Source organism: Sphaeramia orbicularis, chromosome 16 (assembly GCF_902148855.1).
Source record: "Sphaeramia orbicularis chromosome 16, fSphaOr1.1, whole genome shotgun sequence".
Taxonomy (NCBI): domain Eukaryota; kingdom Metazoa; phylum Chordata; class Actinopteri; order Kurtiformes; family Apogonidae; genus Sphaeramia; species Sphaeramia orbicularis.
In genome coordinates this window covers 41,614,811-41,640,543 of record NC_043972.1, presented here as the reverse complement: position 1 = coordinate 41,640,543, position 25,733 = coordinate 41,614,811, and the positions used below count along the sequence as shown (strand labels likewise).

The following is a 25,733-nucleotide window of genomic DNA, read 5'->3' as shown; positions in this document are numbered from 1 at the left end:
CACACTTGAGGTTAAATGTTTAGCAATCCTGGAATGCAATTCTCTACAGCATTTTGTATTTATTTTTTGTCATTTTCAGACACACTGCTTCTGCTTGTTGACTGTGATGGGAGAGGGCTCTTCATGATGACCCCCCGCCCCCCAGTAGAATATGATGTTCACTGACTGGTTTGATGAAAATGAAAGTGATGTGCATTCAAACTGCACATACTGTGTTATTACATTTTTTTTCTTATATGATGTAAATATTCTTTTAGTGCGTTTTATAGACATACATATTCTTTGGTGTGTTATATATTTTTATCATTTGTTATTTAACCCATAATACCCAAACAGCCACTGGCAACCAAAACTATCTACTGATCTAAACTGTTTAATACCTGTTGATCCTCTAATCTTATCAATACATGCAAATAATTGGTGTAAAATATAGTTTTTCATCTTTTCATGGTCATCAGATATGACCCATTTGGATGTTCAGAGGCTCCGTAATGAACGTGGAAACACCATCATCTTCTACAACATTGTTTCACCAGTAAAACCCATGGAGTCTGATCAATGACAGTAGATGGAGACCCTTTTTTGGACATTCAGTTATTGATATATTTTGCTGAGAGAGTCACATTTTCTTCATTTTTCTCTGTTTCTGATATAATAACCCTCAAATTTAATCTGAGTTTTAAAGAACATCTACATGATCAGTAAATGAAATATAGGAAAATATATGATTGTCACTGAAAAACCACAAAATACAGAAGATAATATTACAATAAATGGTGATAAATCGCTTAAGAAAGGTTAAATACAGAGAAAAATTCATTTGGGAACTGACACAAAAGTAGCGCTACACGCACACACACACACACACACACACACACACACGTGCATATAATGACAATAAACATTCTTGAATCTTTAGTGTGAGTTCACTGTGAATCCTTCGCAAATCTTACAATATCTTGATGTGATTTTCAAGGCCTCATAAAGTTTTTTTTTCTTTTTTTGTTCTTCAAGCATAAAGTGGGTTAGAACCTGTGATTCCAATGTATACTGCATCAGATGATTCAGTTAAAAAATTTAATAAAGTAATAATAATAATAATAATAATAATCTTACAATGACTTGAATTATATCTTGATTTTCAAGTGTGAAATTAAAAAGTCTGATATTTTGGGAAGAGAAGCACTAAATTTTAATCTGTACATTCTTATATCATGTTTTATAGATGTACATATTCTTCAGTGTGTTTTAAATATTTTGAGTGTCATGTAAATAACATTCTTGAATCTTGAGTGTGAGTCCACTGTGAATCCTTCGCCAATCTTATTTTTATTTGTTTATTTATTTATTTTTGTTCTTAATGCAGAACATGCATTAGAACCTATGATTCCAGTGTGTAACGCATCAGATGATTCAGTAAAAAATAAAAATAAAATAAAATAAATATATATGAAAATGACTTGAATTATATCTAGATTTTCAATTACGAAAAACTCAGAATTTTGTATTTGTACATATTATTTAGTGTGTTTTATATTTTTATTTGAATGTCATTTAAGTACTACATTCTTGAATCTTGAGTGTGAGTTCACTGTGAATCCTTGACAAATCTTATTTATTTATTTATTTATTTATTTATTCATTTATTGTTCTTAATGCAGAACGTGGATTAGAACCTATGATTCCAGTGTATAATACATCAGATGATTCAGTTAAAAAAAACAAAACAAAACAAAACAAAACAAAACAAAAAAAAAAAAACAAAAAACAAACAAAAAAAAAAACAAAAAAAAAAAAAAAAAAAAATATATATATATATATATATATATATATATATATATATATATATATATATATATACAGGGTGGGGAAGCAAAATTTACAATATTTTGAGGCAGGGATTGAAAGACAGTGTATGACCAATTAGTTTATTGAAAGTCATGAGAATTTATTTGCCAAAAGAAAATTGACATAATAGAAAACGTTTTTATTCTATGTGCCCTCCTTCTTTCTCAATAACTGCCTTCACACGCTTCCTAAAACTTGCGCAAGTGTTCCTCAAATATTCGGGTGACAACTTCTCCCATTCTTCTTTAATAGTATCTTCCAGACTTTCTTGTAATAGTTTTGCTCATAGTCATTCTCTTCTTTCCATTCTAAACAGTCTTTATGGACACTCCAACTATTTTTGAAATCTCCTTTGGTGTGACGAGTGCATTCAGCAAATCACACACTCTTTGACGTTTGCTTTCCTGATTACTCATATGGGCAAAAGTTTCCGAAAAGGTATGGATAATAGTGTTAGGTATGATTATGACATCAATATATGTTTGGTTTCAAAACAATTGATGTAGTGCCTGCTGAGAAAAAACAACTAAATGTTCATTGTAAATTTTGCTTCCCCACCCGATATATATATCTATGTATATATATATATATATATATATATATATATATATATATATATATATATACACATATATATAAAAAGCAAATACACCGTTATTTTAACATTATGGTCTTTGCAATTTAAACAACACCACAATGTATTTGAATTTACAGTTTTATTTTCTAAAAACAATAGAAATACATCATTTCTTCATACAAATCTGGTTTTGTTCACATACTCTTCCTGCAAAAACTACAGCTATATTTGATTCAATCATTAACACAAAAATCTTTTCAAATAAACAACTTTACATTGTATTGTCACTTACAGTTTTTTTATGTTGCAATTTTACAACTTTCTGGTGTTAATTCTACAGTCATTTTTTACAGTGTAGTTTTCACACAGAATACCAGTGTGTTTCTTTGCTTCAAAAATTAAAAGCATGGTGTCCAGCTTAGTGGACATTTTTGCAACTCCATGAAAAATAGCTTCATAGAAAAATTCAATTGCATTGTTTTTTTAATGCCTGATGAGGAATAAAAACAATCAGGAAAAAAAAAAAATCTCGACTAAGGTTCTCGTAATTCATGCATAGAAGGATTAATTTTTATTTTATTTTATTTTATGTTTTTGTTCTTCATGCAGAACGTGGATTACAACCTGTGATTCAAGTATATAACGCATCAAATGATTCAATTAAAAAAAAAAAAAAAAAAAAAAAGGAAGCCACATTTCCTTTGTCAGAACCCCACTACTCGTCAATACCCACAGTATGTGAGTGGATTGGACTTCCAGTGGGTTCGGAGGCGGTGGGCCCTGCTGGGACCCATCCGACCCACTGCACCGCCTGGACTTCACCCGTTTGAAGTCTCTGGAGAAGAGGGAGGGAGGAATGTTTTTTAGGGGGGCGGGATCTTGTGACTCACCACCAACTTCCTCAGTAGTAGGACAAAAGTAGCCGGCAAGCTGCATCACTCTCCGCCGCAGAGGTTTGACTACATTGAGAAGAAAAACAGTCAAAGTTTTCCAGCTGGCTGCCGACGCTGCTGAGCGGCCGGAGTAAGCGACCTGCAAACTGATCCCAGTCCGGCTGTGAGTGTCTGCTGCGGGTTACCACTGACAAGCAGCAAAGGTGCCTTCACATATACCCCCTGGTAGGACTAACACTTTTCTTTTTTCTTTTTTTCCGACTTCTTTAAAACATTTTCACTAAGTGGATCTTCACATGAAAATTCACTCACTTTTTTTTTTTTTTTTTTTTTTTGCTTCTTATTAGTGAGAGTTTTATGTTTATGTCATGGGAAAGTGTCTAAAAAGTTATAGTGGCTGATTTATGGTTTTTAAAAATGAATGGTAAAAGTATTAAAAACCACTAAAAATGTTAATTCAGTGCACGGTAATCTAATCTAAACTTTAAAATCTTCACAATGTGATAATTAGATTTTAAAGTATTGTCAGTATCAGCTGTATTACAGAGTTTTTTGCACTTTTTTTTTTTTTATTATTTTCACTATATAACTTGCATAAACTTGGATCTGCTCTGCACTTCTGTGGTAAAAGATGAAAGCAGGCGTGGGCATGACAGTGTGACAAGCCTTAATATTTTACACCTTAGTCAAACACTAATCACCCGGGGAGAAGCCTGCAAAGTAAACCCTGACAAAAGAGGACCCACTTCCTGTGACAAGTGAGGAGGGTGGGTGTGTGTGTGTGTGGGGGGGCTCTGGACACTTTCCATCTTCTTATGTGATTTCTTCTCTGCTGTCTTTGTTTATACCTCTGTAAATGTTCCCTCATCCTCTCAAAGCGCTGTGTTACACCTGAGCTTGTGGTGGTAACGTTCACATGTAAGGCCAAAACATGTAAACAAGCCCTCTCAGTCAGTACCAGTGTGTTGGATTGTGTGACCCACTGAACATTGCAGAGGAAGGATTAAGGACTGTGTCACTGAAGCTCCCAGCTGAGCGGTGTACATGTGTGTGTCGAGACCTCAGAGAGCGAAGTCCCCAGGGCTAAACTTGTCTTTTCTTCAGCAGCAGGAAGTGGGATATGGCCGTGTACGTCTGGGATGGGTGTGTCTGAGCTGCAGCTACTGGGTTTGTTTTGATAGTGCATCACCCCCTTCATAGACGTGACGATTATCTGTTCTTTCACCTGTTGCATCATGTGGGCTCAGTTGGTTGGGGGGGTGTTTTATCTCTTCTTATATGAGTTTAACCCGTAAGGACCCAGTGTGACTTTTATGGCAGCTTCTAAATGAATTTTTCTCTCTATTAACGTGATTTATCAACATTTATTATCATATTATCCTCTGTATTTTGCATTTTTTCCAGTGAAAATAATGTTTTCTTATGTTTAATCGACTGATCATGTAGATCAGGAGTGTCAAACTCATTTTAGTTCAGGGGCCACATTCAGCTAAATTTGATCTAAAGTGGGCCAAACCAGTAAAATAATAACATAATAATATATAAATAATGTCAACTCCAAACTTTCCTCTATGTTTTAGAGTGAAAAAAGTAAATTTGTCATTATGAAAAGGTTTACATCTACAAACTATCCTTTCAAAAGATGTGAATAACATGAACAAACTGAAAAAATAAGTGTAATTGTAACAATATTCTGCCTCAGTTTATCATTTACACATGTACATTCTAACTTACAGATCACAGTGGATCTACAAACACACAAAACATTGAGTAACAGGTGGAATATGATTAAAATTGTACTTAAGTCTCTTAAGACATTTCAGGTTGTTCATATTTGTTCAGGTTATTCACTTTTTTGTGAAATTATACTTTTAGTGTAAATACATGAAAATAGTTACATTTACAAAGAGAAAAATTTGGAGTTGTCATTATTTATGTGTTATTATAATCGTATTTTACTGGTTCTGACCCACTTGAGACTGAATTGGTCTGAATGTGGAACCTGAACTAAAAGGATTGTTAATTTCTTCGTGTAATTTTTACATTTGACAAATTCATCCCGAGAGCCGGACTGGACCCTTTGGTGGGCCGGATTTGGCCCCCGGGCCACATGTTTGACACCTGTGATGTAGATGTTTGTAAAAGCTCAGGATAAAGTCAAAGTTTATTGTATCAAAACAGAAAAAATGTAGAAAAGGTGACTTTTTCGGTAAAATTTCTCATTAACTGAACATAAATCCAGTGTCTCCATTCACTGTCATTGATCCAACTCCATGGGTTCTACTAGTGAATCATGTTGTAGAAGATGACAGTGTTTCCACGGTAACTACGAAGCCTCTAAACGTCCAAATGGGTCATATCTGATGACCATGAAAAGATGACAAACTGCATTTTTTACACCAATTATTTACATGGATTGATAGGATTAGTGGATCAACAGTTTAGATCAGTAGATGCTTTTGGTCAGTGCTGGATGTTTGGGTCTTAAAGGGTTTTAATCTAGAGACCAGACCCTTAAACTTATTAAGGAACATCTCTGAATCCTGCAAACTGAACTAAATATTGTACAATTTGTTTTTAAGCGACATTTCTGGTCATTATTATTCAAAACTTTCATTCCTTGAGTTGATTTTTGGTAAATATTCACTCAGTTGTTGCCACTTCTTGGACTCTACTAAATCCTGGAGATAACACTAGCTTTCTGACTGTTTCAGGGGTTAATTCAGAAGTGGTTTGTATCAGGTTGTATTATTTGCATCGGACTGTAGCCAGTATGGCCCCAATTTGGATAAGTAGAAAGGAGAACAGGGAACAGTGGACAGGCACAGTAAAACAGTATTTTAGACATCTAAAAAACAATCACTGTGAATGTATGTGTACTATAGTGTTTTCATGGCTTTACTTTGGTATTAGACAGCCCTTTTTAAATGTACCAAAACCATCGTATCTAACTTAGCTTCCCTCAATGTCCCCAGACTCCTGTGACAAAAACAGCAGTTTTATCTCACAGGACACAGGAAAAGATAGTCTGCCGTCACCTCAGTTTAACTTTGGTGTTTTTCATGGTAGTTAATGTCCAGGTTAACACAGCGACACTTATAAGTTATGTGCTCTTCTAGGTAAAGTTGCTGTGGTTTTGAGGAAAGCGACGTAACTCCTTGTTTTCAGAAAAGGCTGTCTGACACGATAAAGTGGTGAAAATGTTCAACAGCTCATATTGATAGAGTTTTAGGGTGGGATTGGACTTTGGCTAAATGATCATTATTGCTGGTCCTGTCAACAGCAGTACAGTCTTTCACTTCCATACCTCACATCAAATCATCTGAGCTAACCCTGAAATGCTTAACTTCTCCCATGTGGGCGCCGCTACCAATTGTGGGCCCCTTGAAACCATAAACGTTGTGGACCCGTCATAAATTCAGAATCTTCTCAATCTGTCAGGGGTATGTAGGTGGTGGGGGTGTGGTCCGTACATAACGTCACTTAAGATAGTGTGAAACAAAACTGAAACTTAACATACTTTGAACGTCCGACTCCCGACTTCTAACCTCTGTTACACATCGGATCTAACACGAAATTCTCACAATTTCTTCTCTCTGGGCCCCCCACAAATGCTGGGCCCCATGAATTTGTCATGTTTACCCCCCCTTTATTGGCGCTCCAACCAAGGTTCTAATAGTTTTGGATTTTTCATTATAGTTTAGTTTTATTTAGTTTGCACTTTTTTTTCTCGAATTCAGTTAGTTTTAATTCGTTTTTAGAGCAGGTTTGCTAGTTTTTATTAGTTTTGATTTTTTTTCTAAATGCTCAGTTTTAGTTTAGTTTTAGTATTAATTTTAGTTTTGTCATATCTTTTCTCTTCTTCTACGTCGTATTCAAATAAATCCCAGACAGGACTCTGCTGCTTTCTCCCAACTTTAGTCTCCACGTTTCCAGGTAGAGTGGGGACCAGAAGACGACTGGAAACCATAAGTGACCACAAGTGACGGACTGTGAAGTGTCATAGTTTTGTAGGCACACAATACATTTTCAGTTAATTATCGTTTTTTTTTTTTTAATTCTAGTTTTTATTTATTTCAGTTAACGAAAATGTTTTTACAATTCTAGTTTTTGTCATTTCGTTAGTTTTCGTTAACGATAATAACCTTGGCTCCAACTCTCCCAATAGCTACATACTCATTTGTTTGGCTTGGTTGGTGCTTCAAAGCGTATTGAGTTTATATGAGATAAATGTCACATTACTCAGATATTTGAGGTGTCGTTCACACACATGTGATTACTGTCGCTGCTCCACTGAATGTTGTAGATGTGTTTATAGTTTGTATAATACAGTAATCCATTTGAGGTTAATCCCAATCTGAGCAGAAACACTGGTTTAAGAACATTTAGTTTGTTTCTATAGAAATTACACCTTAGAGGAATTTGGTTTCTGAAGCATCCTGCTGTGCATCCACCATTGACAGGTTATTTTTACGCAAACTGTTTGTCATGGTAACAGGCAAAAATAATCCCTCTAGCAGCCAAAAACCAGTCATTCTGTCCTCGTTAGCATCTGGGAAGCTTGCCTTGACAGAGCCCACAGGCTGTATAATGTATTTGTTTGCTTTTTTCCTCTTCCTCTCTCCCTCTGTTTCATTGACCATGGTCACATTCTTTAGAGGTCTCAGTGTTTTCCAAAGGTTAGTCCTGCGTGCTGATTGGACCAGAGCCAGTTCCAAACTGCAGCAGGACTGCAGCTAAATGAGTCGGCCTGCTCGTGGCTGGGTTGGGAGTTGGCATCATTTTGAAACCAGGCCAACAATAATGGAGAAGAATCGGGGGTCAAGTGTTTGCAGGTGTTTAGGGAGCACCGTTCACATTTGTGTTAAATCAGTTCTCGTTTGCCTTTCTGAAGCTGTCTGCCAAAGGACACTGAGCAAATTAGCATCATATTCTGTCTAAGGCTATAATCAAGTAAAAAGACACTGAGTTTGAAACTGTTGGCCATATATGATGAATTATACTCCATTGTAGCCTAGTGAGTACTAAGTATATGATCCCTTCATTATTCCAGTGTCTTTGAATTTGGTGGTTTTTCAGCAGAGTCTCAGTCAGGGTAATAAAGAAAATACAAAAATATACTAAAAATAATTATGTCTTAGAAACAGACTGATCTCATTAAATCACATTGTATGATACGCCAGTTCTTATGGCATTTGGCATGCTATACGTATGCACTTTTGACCTTTCGTGTGTTATTCAACACCATTTGACTGCATGTCAATTTACGCCAAGATCTCCGGTTCACATAACCCTAACCATAACCCTCAGTACGTGGTATTTGATGTGGCATAAACATACATGCAGAAAGCTTATAATGCGTACAGATAACACGCCAATTAAAAGTGGCATATGGCTATATTCACATGAGTCATAATATTGCGTTGTAGAAACACCAACTCAAAAATTACTTCAACATAAACTTCCCGTAAGCATGTTAGCATGACCTAGAGTCACATACTGAACCTGTAAAATTTTAATCTCATTAATAATAGATAGCTTTCACAGGCAACATGATGAAATGGGATGTTGAATAGATTTACAGAGTCCTCTTAATTTCAAAGAACGTTGATATAATAAGTATGTTATGAAGCAAAATACATAACACATGCTTGTTTTTAGATACATTAATGCTGAATTGTTACATATTATAGCTTTAGTTTGTGTTTGTATTAGGATATTGTGGTGAATTTATTTTGGATATCACAGCGTTATTCCAAAGTGAATTAAAGTACGTAACCCAATCTGCCTTTCCACTATTCAGAACAACTAGAAAATATATATGTTACACATGAGAGCAAAAGTGAAACTCTTTCTGCTTTGGTGGCTTTACAACCTAATCTAAGGCTACGTTCAGACTGCAGGCAAATGTGACCCAAATCCGATTTTTTTGCTCATATGTGACCTGTATCCGATCTGTTAAAGACAGTTTGAACAATACAAATCCAAATTTTTCAAATCCAACCTAGGCCACTTTCATATGGGGTCCTAAATCTGATATGTATGTGATTACCTCTGCCAAGTGTAACGGCAGAGGTTATGTTTTCATCGGGGTTTGTCTGTCTGTCTGTTTGTCTGTTAGTGAGATAACTCAAAAAGTTATGGACAGATTTTCATGAAATTTTCAGGAAATGTTAATACTGGCACAAGGAAGAAATGATTAAATTTTGGTAGTGATAGGGGGGAGACTAATCTGCCTTGGCGGAGGTCTGAGCTCTCCAAGTGCTTTTCTAGTTTGCAATGCGACTTCAGTCTTGTCCGACCTTTACGTTATTGAAATGCGATAAACATCACAATTCTGCATCCTAGGAGTGTCACTTCTGCAACACAGTGCGTGCCTGCGTGGTCACGTATTACATCAGGACCACGTTTGCGCATGCAGGGTCACTTCAGGGTCGCATTCAGTTCATACTCAAAATTAATGGAAGTCGTATTTAACGTGTAATACAAATGAGCACGCAAAAAAAAATCGGATTTCACCCAAAATTTCGAATAATGCACTAAGACCTGTTGTCTGAACGTAGCCTCATACACTACTTCTACTAGGTCCCTACTTATTCATGTTTTTTCAGTCATAATTAGTGTCTCCGTATTTTTTTTTTCCCAGCCCCCTCTTCATTAAGTTTTGGGGGGGGCACGTGGCTGGAAGCAGGAGTGTGTCTACATTCCCTAAAAGGGGTGGAAGTGACCTCAGGTTTCCTGCATGTGGATGGCCAGGTGCTGCGGTGTTATTGTGAGGGGCGCAAGACTTCCTCCATGGATGCTTTGTTGGTAAACGTCTGAAACTTTATCCTCTGCGCTAGGGGCCCTGTGGGAGGTAATACCCCCCCCCCCCCCCTTTCTTTTTTTTTTTTTTTTTTTTTTCACAATCCAGTCATCCTGCATCATACTTCCTCCCTTCCTTTTTCTCAGTTTTTGTACACTCTACTACAGTGTTCAGTCCATGTGCAGTTTACATATAAAAAGGACATAAATTTATATAGGGAAGCTAAGGGTGTAAAGGGTGTAAAGGGTAACTGACTCTGTGCTAATGGGGTCATTACATTCCTTTAGGGATACAATTACAGGTCTATACCTAGCACTTACCTGCTGCTCTCAAAGGAAATGCTGTTTTCAAAGGAAACTCCAAATTGTAAGCATCAAATTGCAGCTGCCTCATAACCACACACTTACTAGTTTAATACAAAGTAATTACAGGTTTATGGGAAGAAAATGCACTACTTTTTCTCACCCCACCTTTACCTGGTCCACTCTTTCACCACCTCTTCTCTGCGTTTACAAGTTGAATAAACAGAACCACAGAGTGAACGTCCCCCTTGTAGCTTATCACTGTTTCCTCTGCGCCATCTCACATGAAACAGATGTTGTTTGGGTGCAGGAATTCTGTGGATTCATTGCTGCATCATCACATTTGGTCATGTTCTGAACTTGTGTCAAGGCAACGTGTGAGTCAGATGTGACTGTTTCTCTGCACCCTCGCCTAAAGGGAGGAAGGTAACGTCATGCTACGACCGAAGTGTTCGGTATGTACAGGTTCACAGGACTTGATAAGAAGGTGCAATTTGTGTGCTGGTGAGCAACACATACAGGGTTCGTACAGGTGCTTGAAATCCTTGAAAATGCTTGAATTTCAGTGTTGTGTTTTCAAGGTCTGAAAAGTGCTTGAAAGTGCTTGCAATTACAACTCTGTGATGTGATTAATTAATTTATTTTTAACATTAACTCTGCCAGGTTAGATGGCAAGCCAAAGCTACTTACAGAGAGGTGATACATTTAGAAAAATAAAAGTTTATGTCAAAAAAGAAAATTACTGGGTGCTCCTAGGTCGACTCCTGGTACATTTTTATCTTCATCTTTGGCTCACTGTTTGAAGAACACCAAGTGACTTCCCTTTTTTGGATAAAACTTTGTGTTCTCCTTTAATTCTTAAACTTTTTGCTATTCTTACATTCGTTTTCTGAACTTGCTTTATCCTCACTAGGGTCACGGGGGTCGCTGGAGCCTGTCCCAGCTACTTATGGGTGAATAAAGCATAATTTTAGATGTGTATAGCAGAATACAATGTACTAATCATGATCATAGGTATGTATATTTCTGTAGATTTGTGTTTTACCCCAGCAATAAGGTGCTGTGCTGCAAAATTTTGAAAATGACCCCTAAAAGTGCTTGAAAAGTCCTTGAATTTGACCTTTAAAAATGTGTACGAACCCTGCACATACTTTGACTTGTATCTGATACGGGTTTTGGTCTCCGGTTCTCAGATTCAGCTGATCTCAGATAAGTCTGCCTTGTATTACCTAGGAAATATTCAAGCTTAGCTGTGGGTTGGAAGCATTACTGGCGCCAAAAAATATGTAAATCTCTAACAATTGTTAAATCTTAGTCTTTGGTCAATAAATTGGCACCTAGAGGAGATGGTATCCTGGGAAAGTCATTAAATCCCACACAGGGAATAACATTGGAAATGTCCATAAATAAGGATGACAACTGGGTATATATTGTCAGCAAAGTGGCCTCCAGAATCAATTAAGCACTTCATAACAAACACAAAGAAGACGGGAGGATTGAGAGAGAACCATAAACTTAAAGTCTGTGGACAAATTGCAGTGGTTTTCTACAAATGGTAACGTGTAATATGAATTCATAGAACTAATGGTTATGTTGGGCTGTGGCTAATGGCTAAATCATAGGATAACCTATAGTTAACAGACGCACAAGAATGTTAGAAGAAAATAAATTGTCCTTTGCAGGAGGTGTGTAATTTCATCTCAATATGTCTCTGTGAAGAAATATGACAAAGTAAAGAGACTAAGGCACCATACTGTAACACCACATCTTCATATCTGGGAAAAGTGAGGGATCATCTTCTGTATAATACCCACTTTGAGAGAATTACTATGTTTACATGCACACTAATATTCTGTTATTATTCTGAATATGACAGTATTCTGAATTGGATATGGCTCATGTAAACACTGCATTCCATATACATTTGATATTCTGAACTAGGCCTTTTTCCAAATGGAGCATTCTTCTGTTAAGACATGTGGGATACGCCACACTTACGCAGATTTTAGGAGCATTCTTTGGACATGTATACAGCGAGGATTCGGAATATGCATCTTAATTGGGGTTTTACGGCAGTTTATGCAAACACAGTCTCTTGCCTATTTACAGTCAGTGTAGTTCATTGTACAGAAACCAACTATCCAGCGATTTACAAGGCTGCGGTACAGATGCACCGCCAAAAGAAAAGCCTACATTTGTGGTCATAAAGAGAAAACACACCTACACCTAAGACTTGGATATCAGCAGGTTTTAACCCATGAAGACCCAGTGCTACTTTTGTGGCAGTTCCCAAATGATTTTTTTCTCTATTAAGGAATTATCACCATTTATTATAATATTATCCTCTGTATTTAGTGTTTTTTTTTTCAGTAGAAATCATGCATTTTCCTGTGTTTAATTCATTGATCATGTAGATGTTCATAAAAGCTCAGATTAAAGTTGAGGGTTATTATACCAGAAACAGAGAAAACTGAAGAAAAAGTGACTTTTTCAGTCAAATCTATCATTAATTGAATGTAAACCACAAACTCCATCCACTGTCATTTATCAAACTCCGTGGGTTTTACTGGTGAATTAATGTTGTAGAAGATGACAGTGTTTTCACGGAGCCTTTGAACGTCCAAATGGATCATATGAGATGACCGTGAAAAGATGACAAACTGTATGTTACACCAATTATTTACATGTATTGATAGAATTAGTGGATCAACAGGTATTAAACATTTATATTAGAAGATGGTTTTTTGGTCGTTGGTGGATATTTGGATCTTTATGAGTTAAAATATCTACAACTGGAACAATGGCAAAAACTGGAAATTTTGTAAGGGAATGTAGTCACTGACCTTCAGTTATGGGTCTTTTTAAATCGCTTTTTACCTCATTTCATTACTGTAGATTCAGTAAAGGCTTTAACATCACATTCTTAATCTTACATTCTGTACTTTACGCTGGATTTCTTGTAAAGAATAGCTACATTATGAGTAGCTCTTCATCTATTTAGTGGAAATCAGCCGCCTACACAGAGCAGATTATTTTTAGTGGGCGCAGAAGAGTCATCATCTTGCCTCTTGAATGTTCTTGCTTAATTGGGCAATACTTTGAGACCATGCAGCACCTTAACCATGCACTGACACACAGCAGGCCTCAAACAAGGCAACAATGCCCGAGGCTTGAAATGTCACCTTTCAAAACATTGTAAACCCCTGACACAGCGGGCCATTAACAAAGTATTTCTCCATGATATTTCAGCAGACCCTTGTTCTCATAACAGATGTCTTTTAGAGGTTATTTAGTCTTGGCACTGGATGCATAGGTTGTTTGTTCCACCACTCCACTACTGTATCCACACCTTCACCCCCTGCTGCATTAGTTATGCGTCTGCATGTGTATAGGGCTTGTAAATTTGCCACAATGCCAACTGCATTAATGTTGATTGCTTCCCAAAGACTTAATAGGCTTGGTTTCCACATCTGCAAAGAATGAACCTCGGCTGTGACATCATGGCAGAGGAAGTGTAGTCATGAGTGTGGGTGTGTGGCAAGGTGTTGGTGTTCGGTATGGGAACATTTTTATTCAAATGCGTATTTGCAGTTTTTTTAATCAGTTCTTTTTGTTATGTGTTTCGCAACTGCGCTCCTGGGAATACACGGAAGGACGCAACTTGTTGAACTACATGGAGACTTGTTACTTGTTCAGACTGAATGTGTATTATATCATCTTTGATAAATACAAGTCTGTTTGTTTAGAGTGCAGCTGTGAGAGAACACCCCCCTCACTACAAGTAAACACTGTTAAAATGCCTGCTCTGCAAGCTGAAACAAGGGAATGATCAAGAATGAGAGGCCTTATCCAGAATGTCTCACTCTCTCCATTGTACTGCAGTTTTTTCACAGTTAGGGCTGAGCAATTGGGACCAAAAATTGCAAGCAGGAATAACTAATGTTTATCTGTGCATTTAAATGGAACTAAATCAAATGATGAGGTTTCCTACCCTTTTTTTTTTTTGTTTTAAGATTTACAGCTAAAAATCATGCAGATTAAATATTATGTATGGGTGCTTCTATGAAACTGGGTTCATTTTGGTACCTGGCACTTTGCCAGTTTTTTTAGACCCCAATAATAAAAGAGAAATTTAAACATATTTCCCCCCAGGATGTTCCTAATGATGACCTCAGATAAATGCAAGAAAAATTATACTCTTGCACTGAGCCATTCCAAAATTAATTAATTTTTAATAAAATATTGGGGTTAAAATTGGGACATGAAAAGCTACCTAGGTGTCAGTGCATTTGATCTGGAAAACATGGCTGTAAATGGTCTTATATACCACAATAAATAAAGACACTGTGTTAAATCTAGTGGTTTTTCTAATCCAGATATGTGGGTTTTTCATGAATCTCAGTCTCATTCCAGGTTTCGTGTGTAACCCATCGTGTCCACTCGTGTTACCTGTCCATTTAAACACAAACAAATTGTGAGTGATTTTGCAACAGCAGTCATTTTGTGAAACACTCTGCCTTGCATAATTTGTTCAGTTCCCAAAATGTACCTGTGAGCGAATAAAGACATATTCAAAAAAATAGAAACACGTAATTTTCGTGTCCTTTTTACCGTGTTACGCTTGGATTTTTGTACAGAAATAATATGAAAAAAATATAAAAATGTGTTTTATCTGAAAAAATAGTTTCTCTTTTATCTCAGTATATATTTATTTTTAAAATAGACCCAAAGTGCTTCCAAACTTGCTTCATAACATTAGTCTACATCTGCCCCTCTGTCTAATTTTTAGGTACCAGTTTAATAGAAGCACCCATTTAAAAAAAAAAAAAAAAAAAGCTTATATTTAATAGATTAATATATCATTATCTACAACCTTGGATATGTTTTCAACATTATCAGACTGACTTATAACAAAGTGCAATTACACATTTTCCTTTCCTGCTTAACAAAACACACAGCTGTGCAAATAGCAATAAACAGGACAAATAACAGGACAAAGGTACCACCCCTCTACCCTGTGTGAAAATATACTGCTAGACAAAACGTCAACATATAAAGGAAAAAATATGTTCAGTCCGGTTATGTACACAAAATCAAACTATACTGATATGATAATCAATATAAATGGAATTGTGTCATCTTGTCTGGAGTTTGACAATAGATCAATACGCCTTTAAAATGTGATATATTGCCCAGCGTGACCCTCAATCATCATCTTTTATGATCGATTGTATTTACAGGCACTCACACTTTCCGTTCACCCTCTATGGTTCTGCTGGAGAGACAATAGTGTACTGAGGAGACAGGCTGAGACAAGCCAGACTTGCTACGTACACTGAGGTGTGGATTTATGACAGCCACGAGTCTGTAAATTCAACTGTTGTCAACATTTGCCCCATTTTAAAACACACACAGAAGAGTGCATTTGGCACCGCTTGGGCACACTTTGGTACTAATTTGTAAAGATGTCAATGTTCCTTGTCGACTTCAGAGAGGAGGAGGATGCTTCCCTGTGTTCTCTCACCTTCATGGGATACTGGCCCATGTACGGCACCTCAGAGGAGCCATAAATGGCAGAAAGTGTCCTTGGCGTGGCTATAAAAGGACGCCAGCTCCTCGATGAGAAGATGACTATGATTTACGACAGGGACGAGTAACACAGAACTGAGGAGGGATTACTTGGCTTGTTCAGTTAAACGTAATAAAGAGAATGAGAGGATGACATGGAGAGAGGAGTGGCCCGAGTACGCTACTAATGCCTCTGGGCACATCTGTCATCAAACTGTCACAGCAGGACTTAATCGAAGACAAATCTAAGTTTTCGGTGTGTACCTTACTTCGTGTGTTCCACCTCTTCCTACTCGTCTTCAGAAATTCCAACAAATATTTACCCTTAAAACAACATATGCATTCAATATGTACACATGTGACTCTCCAATGCATCTGTCAGCAACTTGGCCTCCTTATGTAATTAAAGTTCTTGAAAACGGTGCAGTGAGATCATAATGGTTGAAGCACTGCTGCGTTTTACAGTGTGTTCACAAGGGGCCGATCATATATTGGGCTCTGGATTTTTATAGTAATTGGACATAACTTAGACCAGAAGGAGATCAGAGCATTTATATTCAACACAGTTACTCACAGACATCAAGGACCAAACAATGCTGGGTTCTATTTTATTTTATTTTTTTTTTATTGTGTTTCTTCTATTGTTATTTAGCATAATCAGCCTATGTTGAATCCCCTGTAGAAATAAAATGTCACATGAGCTTAACACAGACTTTTTTGGAGGTCAGAATATTCTAGAATTTGAATTATACATATTTGGGTCCAATCAAGTGAAAGTGAACATCACCATGAAAAAGTAAATATGCACACATCATTTATCAAGTGGGCTCATTTTTTAGCTAAACATCACTATTTTATGGAACTGTTATCCTTTTTAAAATACCACTTATACAGTACAGGAGAAGTTCCGAACCCTCTGCTATAGGCTGCATTAAATTAACAAAAAGACATGCAAAAGACTGTTTATTACTTTGAGAAATTAAAATTCTGAATGATGAAGTTTGTGAATTCATACACTGGTCACATTTAAAAAGACTATCTGTGAACTGTTACAGAGAAATTACCCTTTATTTGTAATTTACTTCTATCAGTATGGACCAGCACAAGTTGTAAATAACTGTGTTAGTATTAAATACATTAAATAAAGCATTGTGATTATATCTGGCTTTTTGTTTTAAAAAATAAGTCAACATTTTGGGTGATTCATACAACGGTAAAGAGTCGTCCACGTGTTACTGTGGCAACCTGTCCATGTGTTACCACATTCTCATGTCAATAAAACAGAGACTTTTCAATATTTTACTCCAAAATTTATTTTCAGCATAGGTGAACATAATATCTAAAAGGTTTTGTCCTATTTGGTATCAATTTCTGTTGAGAACCACATGTTTTGAATGTTTGCGTAAAACTTAAAAAAATGATGTCCATTTTAAGTCCACGTGTTACTGAGAAGCAATTTGACATTTTTCACCTAAAAATTTTATCTTCCCAAATTTTTTTGTACATAATGTTAAAGTGCTTATAAAAACCTACTCAAATATGTATAATACATGCATATTAGTTACTCTGCTTACATGACGGAGACTGTTGAACACCAGATGTGTCCACGTGTTACAGCTTGATCAGACCCATTTGCTTCTGGATTATTTACTTTTTAATTAAAAAAAGTAAAGAATCCCTCATCATATAGGCTACAGTACACTGCAAAAACTGAAATCTTAGTAAGATAATTTTCTTAAATCAAGGCAATAATGCAAATTTTTTTGCTTAACAATATTGGTTTTCTTGTCAGAAATAAAAAATGCAAGAATTTTGTCTCATTTTAAGTAATATATTTCTTATTTATCTCACCAAGATATTAAAAGTAGTTATAAAGACAGTTTCACTTGATTTAAGCAATTTAATGCCTAATATCAGCATTACTAGAGGTCGAAAGGTGTATGACCCATTGTATATGGGGAATACGTATGTATACAACTAGTGCTGACTGACATATTGCTGAGGATTAGGTTTATCATCATCTGCGACATGAATATTCTCATCATTTATGTGAATAATTGATATATATGGAGTCAAACCCCAGTTAGCTGTCAACAACCAGTAGCAGTCCTTCTGTCACTGCGATGTTAACACATATCGTAGATTTTCCTCATATCCAGGTCTATTGAAGACACATCTATTCCGTGGTATTCAGTATAATGAAATAGTGTAAATATGGAAACATAATTTAGAATAATTGAACTACATATTGAAAAATTTCAGGCTTGTGATGTAAGCATCGCCTGCTTTAACAGTTAGTACAGTTGGATAAAATGACAAAAACATAATCACTAATGCACTTCATTAAATTGTCTGGCTTCAGGGTAGTCCAACTCCAACCCACAGCCATACAGCCCTGCTGTCTCTGCCACAGCTGGAAAAGCATTGGTGGGTATGCACATTAGAACTTTCTGCAGTGGTAAAGAAGTACATTTACAGATGGTATAGTAAGGTAGAGGAAAGAAGCTATTTAATTTGGGATGAAAAAGGTACAGATGACTGAATCATTGAGTCTTTGGTGGTAAAAAGAAGCAGCTGTTGGGGTATTTTCTACAGCCCGACTAATATGGGATTTTTGGGGCCAATACTGATATTGGGGGCTAAAAAAAGCAGATATCTGATATATCAGCCGATATCCGATATATTGGCTGATATATGAAATAAGAACATTGATATACACAAGATACAATAGTCTTATGTTAGATAATGGTGGACATGTGAATTAAAAGTTACATCTTTGTTTATCTCACAAAGATAATGTACACAACTTTAAAACGCTGTATAATAGTCTTATATTAGACTAGTATGTGACCTGTGGGGAACCACCAGTTGTAGATGTGGTAGTTTTTATAGTGGGGAGAGCAGACTTTTGGGAAAAGATGTGAGTCTATATTTTAGAAGTAGTGACATAAAAAATTGTTTGGTAAATCGTTCTTTAACCCTTTCATGCATGAATTATGAGAACCTTAATGGGTCAAAACACAGTAATGTCCCGTCAGAGAGCGAACTTTAATTGATCGCCATTCCAATGTTTACTTCAATATAAAGTACTTCCTTGTTTTGGATAATCCCTTATGGTCCAACTAAAGCAAAAACGAATTTAAAAGTAAAAATGTGAGTCAAATTGTCTCTAAAAAGTCCCGTCAGAGAGATTTTGAATACCGTTTTTTGACCCTAATCAAGATATTTTTTCTGAGTGTTTTTATTCCTCTTTAGGAATGAAAAAAATAATGCAATTGAAAAAATTTTTATGAACTTATTTCACATGGAGCTGCAAAAATATCCACTCAGCTGGGCATCATGCATTTAATTTTTGAAGCAAAGAAACGTAATTACTGATACACTGTGTGAAAAGTATGAAATTAATTTTTTTTGTCACATTTTAACATACTCTAATATTAGTTATTATTCACTTTATGGAGATAATATGCCAAAAAAAGCCTTTTTGTTTAAGAAAAATGGTTAATTACAGTCAATTAACAAGAACAAGCAATTGATTTACACTCAAACATGTTAGTGCAGATCAAGTTTATCAAGAACAGCAAAATTACAGTAACAGTATGAATTGCAGTGTATGGGATTATGCATAGGTGTCCACAATGTTGGCTGATATGGAACTAAAACAATAAAATCCATGAATATACAAGAGAACAGCTGTAGAATAGCTGTCAACTGTAGTGACCACTATGCATGAAAGGGTTAAAATGTAAACAGCAATTAATACACAGTATTAATACCCACCTGCAGAATGAAACAGTGAAGTACACAGGAGGAGCACAGACGGGGGTGGCAGTCCGTGATTGTCAAAGTGAAAGTGAAAACGCTTTACTATTCCTTTAACTCTCCAGGCAGCACAGACACAGGAGCGGAGCGACAGAATCTCCGTGCAGCAAAAAAAAAAGTAAATACATCGGTTGCATATTGATTAATCGGTGATACACTATAGATGGGCCAATTAGTTGGTCTGGCTCTAGTATTTTCAGTCTTAAAATTCATCAGGTAGACATTTTACCCATTGCAGTTAGTGTGTTGTATATATCCATCTATTTTCTGAACCTCTTAGTCCTTGTGAAGGTTGTGGTGATACGGTGACCCCACCCTGGCTACCAATGGACAAAAGCGGGGTGCCCTGAATGTATCTTATTTAGAAATGAAGAATGCGTAGTCCCAGTAGTCAATGCATCAATGATAGAAATTATGTGACGGAAACACAGTCCAATTTCAAGTGACAGTTTGATGTATGTATATGTGTGAGGCGGTCAGCCAAACCACCTACACAGACTGACCGCATTAGTAAAGTGCAAATGTGACACGTGTCTGTGAACAGTCTACACAATGACGCTATACAAATGGTGACCTGACGTGAACTGTGGCTTCCCCCCTCCAAACAATATGGCATCCAAAAGGCTTTCAAAACACAACTCTGAATTTTAAACGTTCATTATACCAAGAAGTGGTTGGTTGTTGTGGTTAGCTGACCACTTTTCTAAGCTAACAACTGTCTCAGGTACTTACAATCACTATGGAAGCCTTAACCCTGATTTGTATGTAGAGAACTTTTCTGCTAAAATCCATATGGTCGCTCCTCAAGTTCTTCACGGCTTCTATTCTGTTCCTTCATAGCTGCAAAAGTGTACAGTGTAATTATGGTTCGCTTAAAAGTGGAGTTGGATAGTGTCAACAAAACACCAGCTCCGAGCACGACAACAACTCAGACTTAATTAACCCATAAAGACCCAGGGCTACTTTTGTGGCAGTTCCCAAATGATTTTTTTTCTCTATATTCAACCTTTCTTAAGTGATTTTTCACCATTTACTGTAATATTATCCCCTGTATTTTGCATTTTTTCAATAAAAATCTGGTGTTTTCTGATATTTAATTCACTGATCATGTAGATGTTCATGAAAGTTCAGAGTAAAGTTGAGGGTTATCATGTCAGAAATAGAGAAAACTGAAGAAAAGGTGACTTTTTCAGCAAAAATATCAATAATTGAACATAAAAACAAGTGTCTCCATCCACTGTCATTGATCCAACTCCACTGGTTTTACTGGTGGATCAATGTTGTAGAAGATGACGGTGTTTCCACGGTAACTACAGAGCCTCCGAACGTCCAAATGGGTCATATCTGATGACCATGAAAAGATGACAAACTGTATTTTACACCAATTATTTACATGTATTGATAGAATTAGTGGATCAACAGATATTAAACAATTTAGATCAGTAGATTAATTTTGTCGCCATGGGTTAAGGCACACAAACATCATATATTTTACATTTTGACCCTTTAATAGTTTTAGACGACCTCATATTTGGTATGTTGTAAGGGAAAGAGAGTTCACATTTTGTTAGCCATTGTTAATTGAAAGCATCTCAGAACTACCCCATATTAGAAGGTATGAATGTTGTTAACACTGTGTGTAAATCACACCATATTTTCCCATTTTATTGGACGCTGATCCAAAATCTACAGTCTTTGCTATGTTGCACTCAAAAGTCTGGCAAACATCACTAAATTGTTTTCCTCTATACTTTTCTTAAGATCCTCCATACGTTAGCAATTCTGCTGTTGCTTTAATGGTTCTAAACATCCAGCTTCAAACAGAACCACATCCAATGTTGGCAATGGAAATTAGATCAATGGGTAAAATGGGGGCCAGACGGTGAGCAAAGCACAGCAGAGGGCGAATGACACAAGCACCATGACTTCACTATGGAAGTATTTAACCCCCCTTTGAAAAAAAAAAAAAAAAAAATCCCTCATCCCATCACACGCTTTCTCAGCTCTGGTAAGTGGAAACTGTTTAATGATAATTGAAGAAGGAAAAGAAGAAAATGTGTCCCATAGTATGAAAGAGTCATGCATGATGCTGGTTATTGGTTATACCACGTCATGCTTGTGGTGATTTGTCAGAGGATTATTACATGTTTTCTGCAAAGCACTGTGTGTACATTTGCTCCCTGCAGCTTTTAACCCTCATCTAGTGGATCCTGCTAGTCCAGTAAACAACACAGAGCCATATATCTGTTTAATCTACACATACTGTGACAGAAACCTACACTTCATTTTATCAATGAAGACTGTAGCCATGACAAGAACGTTGCACCTTCTACTTTTCACTTTTTTTGTTTTATTTTCAGCGCTTTCCTGCATCTCTTCAATCCACCAATTCAACCATATAGGAAAGAGGGGAAGAAAAAAATGCAGAATGGGGTCAGACGAGAGTTCTGGTTAATAGATTGAGAGAGATAGACAGGTCTGCTTGGGAAGCAACATAATTCAACCACGCTATCAGTGTTTACCAAAGCACCTGTTTTTATGTTGTCTCCCTATTTAACAACTGCAGCTGCGACTTTGCATTTTATCACAGATAATGAATTAGGTGGGGAAGATGAATGGTGTTTTGCATGGCTGCATGATAAAGAGATCCCATTGTGTGACATTGGGAGATAAGGACCTGACGGATTGCAGGTCTCTTCTGGCAAAGTCAAGAAACTAGCTATAGGATTTCTGAACTTGCAGCTCTCCTCGCGACTTAAATGAACCTCAGATAAATCCACTCAGATATAACGTCTACCATTGTGAGCATTCTCTCTTGATACCAGGCTAATCAGTTAAAGGTCACTACGTGTTTACATCTGCTGTACCACTACTATTCCCCAGTCCATCTGTGATGATTGAGTCATTATGACCTGCTCGCTGCAAGGATACTCCATGTCAAACTTAGCAATACGGATGTGAGAGTGTGTAGCCAAAATAAACAGCTACATGACACGTAAGCCATCGTTAAATAGAACAAAACTGTATAAAGGGTACCAATCCGGTCTCTAGAGTAAAATGATCTCAATGTAATTTGTCACTGACGCAAGACACTAAAAAATAAATAATAAAAAACAGCATTTAACTCACAGAAACACTCTTGATTAATCAGTTTGTGGGCGACTAATTTACTGTAACTAATTACATCACATGAAAATGACGTAAAGAGACACTTTTTCTGTTTTTGTCAATAAAGTATAGTGGTTTCATAGAGAACAATTTAACATTTGGGTGAGATGAGCTGCACAGTAATTAATCAGAGGTTAACACTTATTTTCTATATACATTTGATGACTAGAGATGTTTAGTTTGCTCTTATTTTTCTCATATTTTTGCTCATGTCTTTATTAAACCAAGTCCAGGTGTCTTTTGCTTGTCTTTAAGTGTCAATGCTCCCAATGCCTAACCTAATTGCATAAATGTAAATAGGAGATGAGGTAAAAAGATATGAGATTTTTGAGAGACGTAACTGAAAAGCTACAGTAAACGCTTAAGTTGATTAAAATTATTTTGGTTCTTGATTCAGAAAATCTCTGAATGAAAGAACATTGAGATCGTATGTATCTGTTTGTACATACGTCCATCTTCAACCTTTTACTTAATGGGTTGAATCAGTGAAGTCACAAGGCCTAAATCTTGACTGGAGGATGGTAGAGAAAAGGAGAAAAGGGTAGGTGGTGGAGTGACTGGGGGATATGCAGAGAGTGGAGGCAGCCCTGGGATACATGGCAGCATGATTTATGGACACCTTTGAAGTGAGCTCATTCCAGCCACACGGCCTGCCGGCTGCATTTCAGAGCCGGGACATTCTCCTGGCGGTATGACGAAGGGGGAGAAAATGACCCTTGAGGTCACTAACCTCCACTAGTGTACTGCTCACATATGCACTTCCTGGTTTTGTGGCAATTCATCAGCATGTGTTTGGTTTGCAGAAAACAAAAATGAACCAACGAGGCGGTCGACAGACATGTGATGCAACTTCTCAGTGAGATATTTGAAGGTCAAAGTGAATGACAAGGAGGAAAAAGGGGGTGTTCTCTCTCTGGGATCATAAAAATTGGGTCAACAGAGATATGTTCCAACACAGTCCAGTTGGGTTTCTTTTTATGCCTCAGTAGGCAGAATTATCAGGGGAAATTTATAGTATCTGCAGCAGAATGGAAACTGATTTGTATCGTTCTTTTGCAGTTGAAACCTCTCTCTCCAGTAGTCTCACCAATGATGACATCATTGTTTGAATAAGTAAAGCTCCCCATCCTCTGCACCGCGAGTGAGGATTGAAGACTAAGGCGGGTGGCTTGGCAGTAGTCAGTCCCAGTGCGACAGTCTGCTTTGAATTCATCATCTCCTCCATGTGTTTGGATTGTTATTACCAAGATCTTACCACTTTGTTTGAAAGTCATTTCCTAAATACATCAAATTGTTTGATCTTATCTGCTTCATTTATGTGAGCTGAAAAGCCCGGGATTGAGAATATGAGCAGTAATTACGCTCAACAGGAAGTCCCCACAAAGACATCTAAACAAACCATGTGTGTGTGTGTGTGGCTGCTCCTTGTGTCTGCTCTTCCTGCACAAGTCGACCATTGTCCCCCAGTCTGGCTGCTGTGTTTATTTTCTTGTTTGATCCCCCTCTCTACCCTTAGCTGATGTGTTCACATGTGCATGTATGTGCATGCCACATAATACTATGTGACTGCTCTTGCACACGGCTGCAAAGGTTGTCTCTGTGCAGCTCTGCAGGACTGTGTCACTGTGTTTATACGTAATATGTCCATTTTTCATTCTGACTGTGTGTTTGCAAAAGTGTGCAACCATTTTTCTGAGAAATTGCAGAGGCGTCTCTGTTTGGGGTAACAGGAAATGTGTGCATACTCACTCCTCATTGTTGTCAGCACCACATGGTCAAAGGGGTCGTAGCCCAGAAGGAAATGAACCTGCATTTAGCTGTCACCGTAAATACTAGAATAAAGGAAGAAGACGTGTTTTCATGACAGGAAAAGGAACAGAAATGTATGACAGATCGGGTCACATTATCACACCTGTTCTGTGCTGTGGGACTTGATCTGCAGATTTTTTTTTACTAATCAACAGTCCAGAACTACAAATAATTAGTTCTCAAAAGAATTTTTCAAATATCTGTTGCAGCTCTACATGCAATGACATGCATTTAAAGCCATTTGATGTAACATTTCCCCCCCAAAAAAACAACATCCGAATAGATGATGCCTTCAGTTGTTTTGCATTTATGCATTTATATTTTGTCATACTTGTCAAATTCAAAGAAATCCATATTTGTCTTCAGTGTCACAACTCATTTTATTTGTCAGTGGTGTCATATCAGTGTCACTATTATTTTTTTAAAAAAAATGTCCAAGGTCAATGAGATTTATGGGTATTTAGGAGAATCTAACTGCAGAAATGGACTATAGTATTTATTATTATGTTTTTGTTAGCATATAATCAACATAAATGTTTGATAACTTAAAATAACTAATAAGATAACTAATTGTAGCTGAGAACAGACTGCTTATTTTTCCTGTTTTAGGTGGTAAGGTTCATTACCATCACCACCATTTCCCAGAATGGCCAAACCAAACACTGGCTCTAACGACAGCCTTCTCTTGTTTTTTCCACCACTGTAGTGGAGAGAAAATGTTCACAATCTACAACTTTCATTCATTCATTATCTGAACCCACTTTATCCTCACTAGGGTCGCAGGGGTTGCTGGAGCTTATCCCAACTACTTATGGTTGAAGGCGGAGTACACCCTGGACATGTCACCAGCTTATTGCAGGGCTGATTGTGTGACAATCTACAACTTCACCTTCATATGTCACTAATATTTCACACTGAACATGTAAAGCACTCTATTAAAA

The 25,733-nt window shown here is 36.8% G+C and overlaps 1 protein-coding gene across 1 annotated transcript in view; it reads left to right on the top strand.

The window, feature by feature from the left end:
• Positions 1-3,333: 3,333 nt before the first annotated feature.
• Positions 3,334-25,733, top strand: part of fhl3a (four and a half LIM domains 3a) — a 52,248-nt gene continuing 29,848 nt past the window's right edge. The window contains exon 1 of the mRNA XM_030159219.1: positions 3,334-3,543. The gene's annotated coding sequence lies outside the window, so the exon portion shown is untranslated. The remainder of the gene's footprint in view (positions 3,544-25,733) is intronic.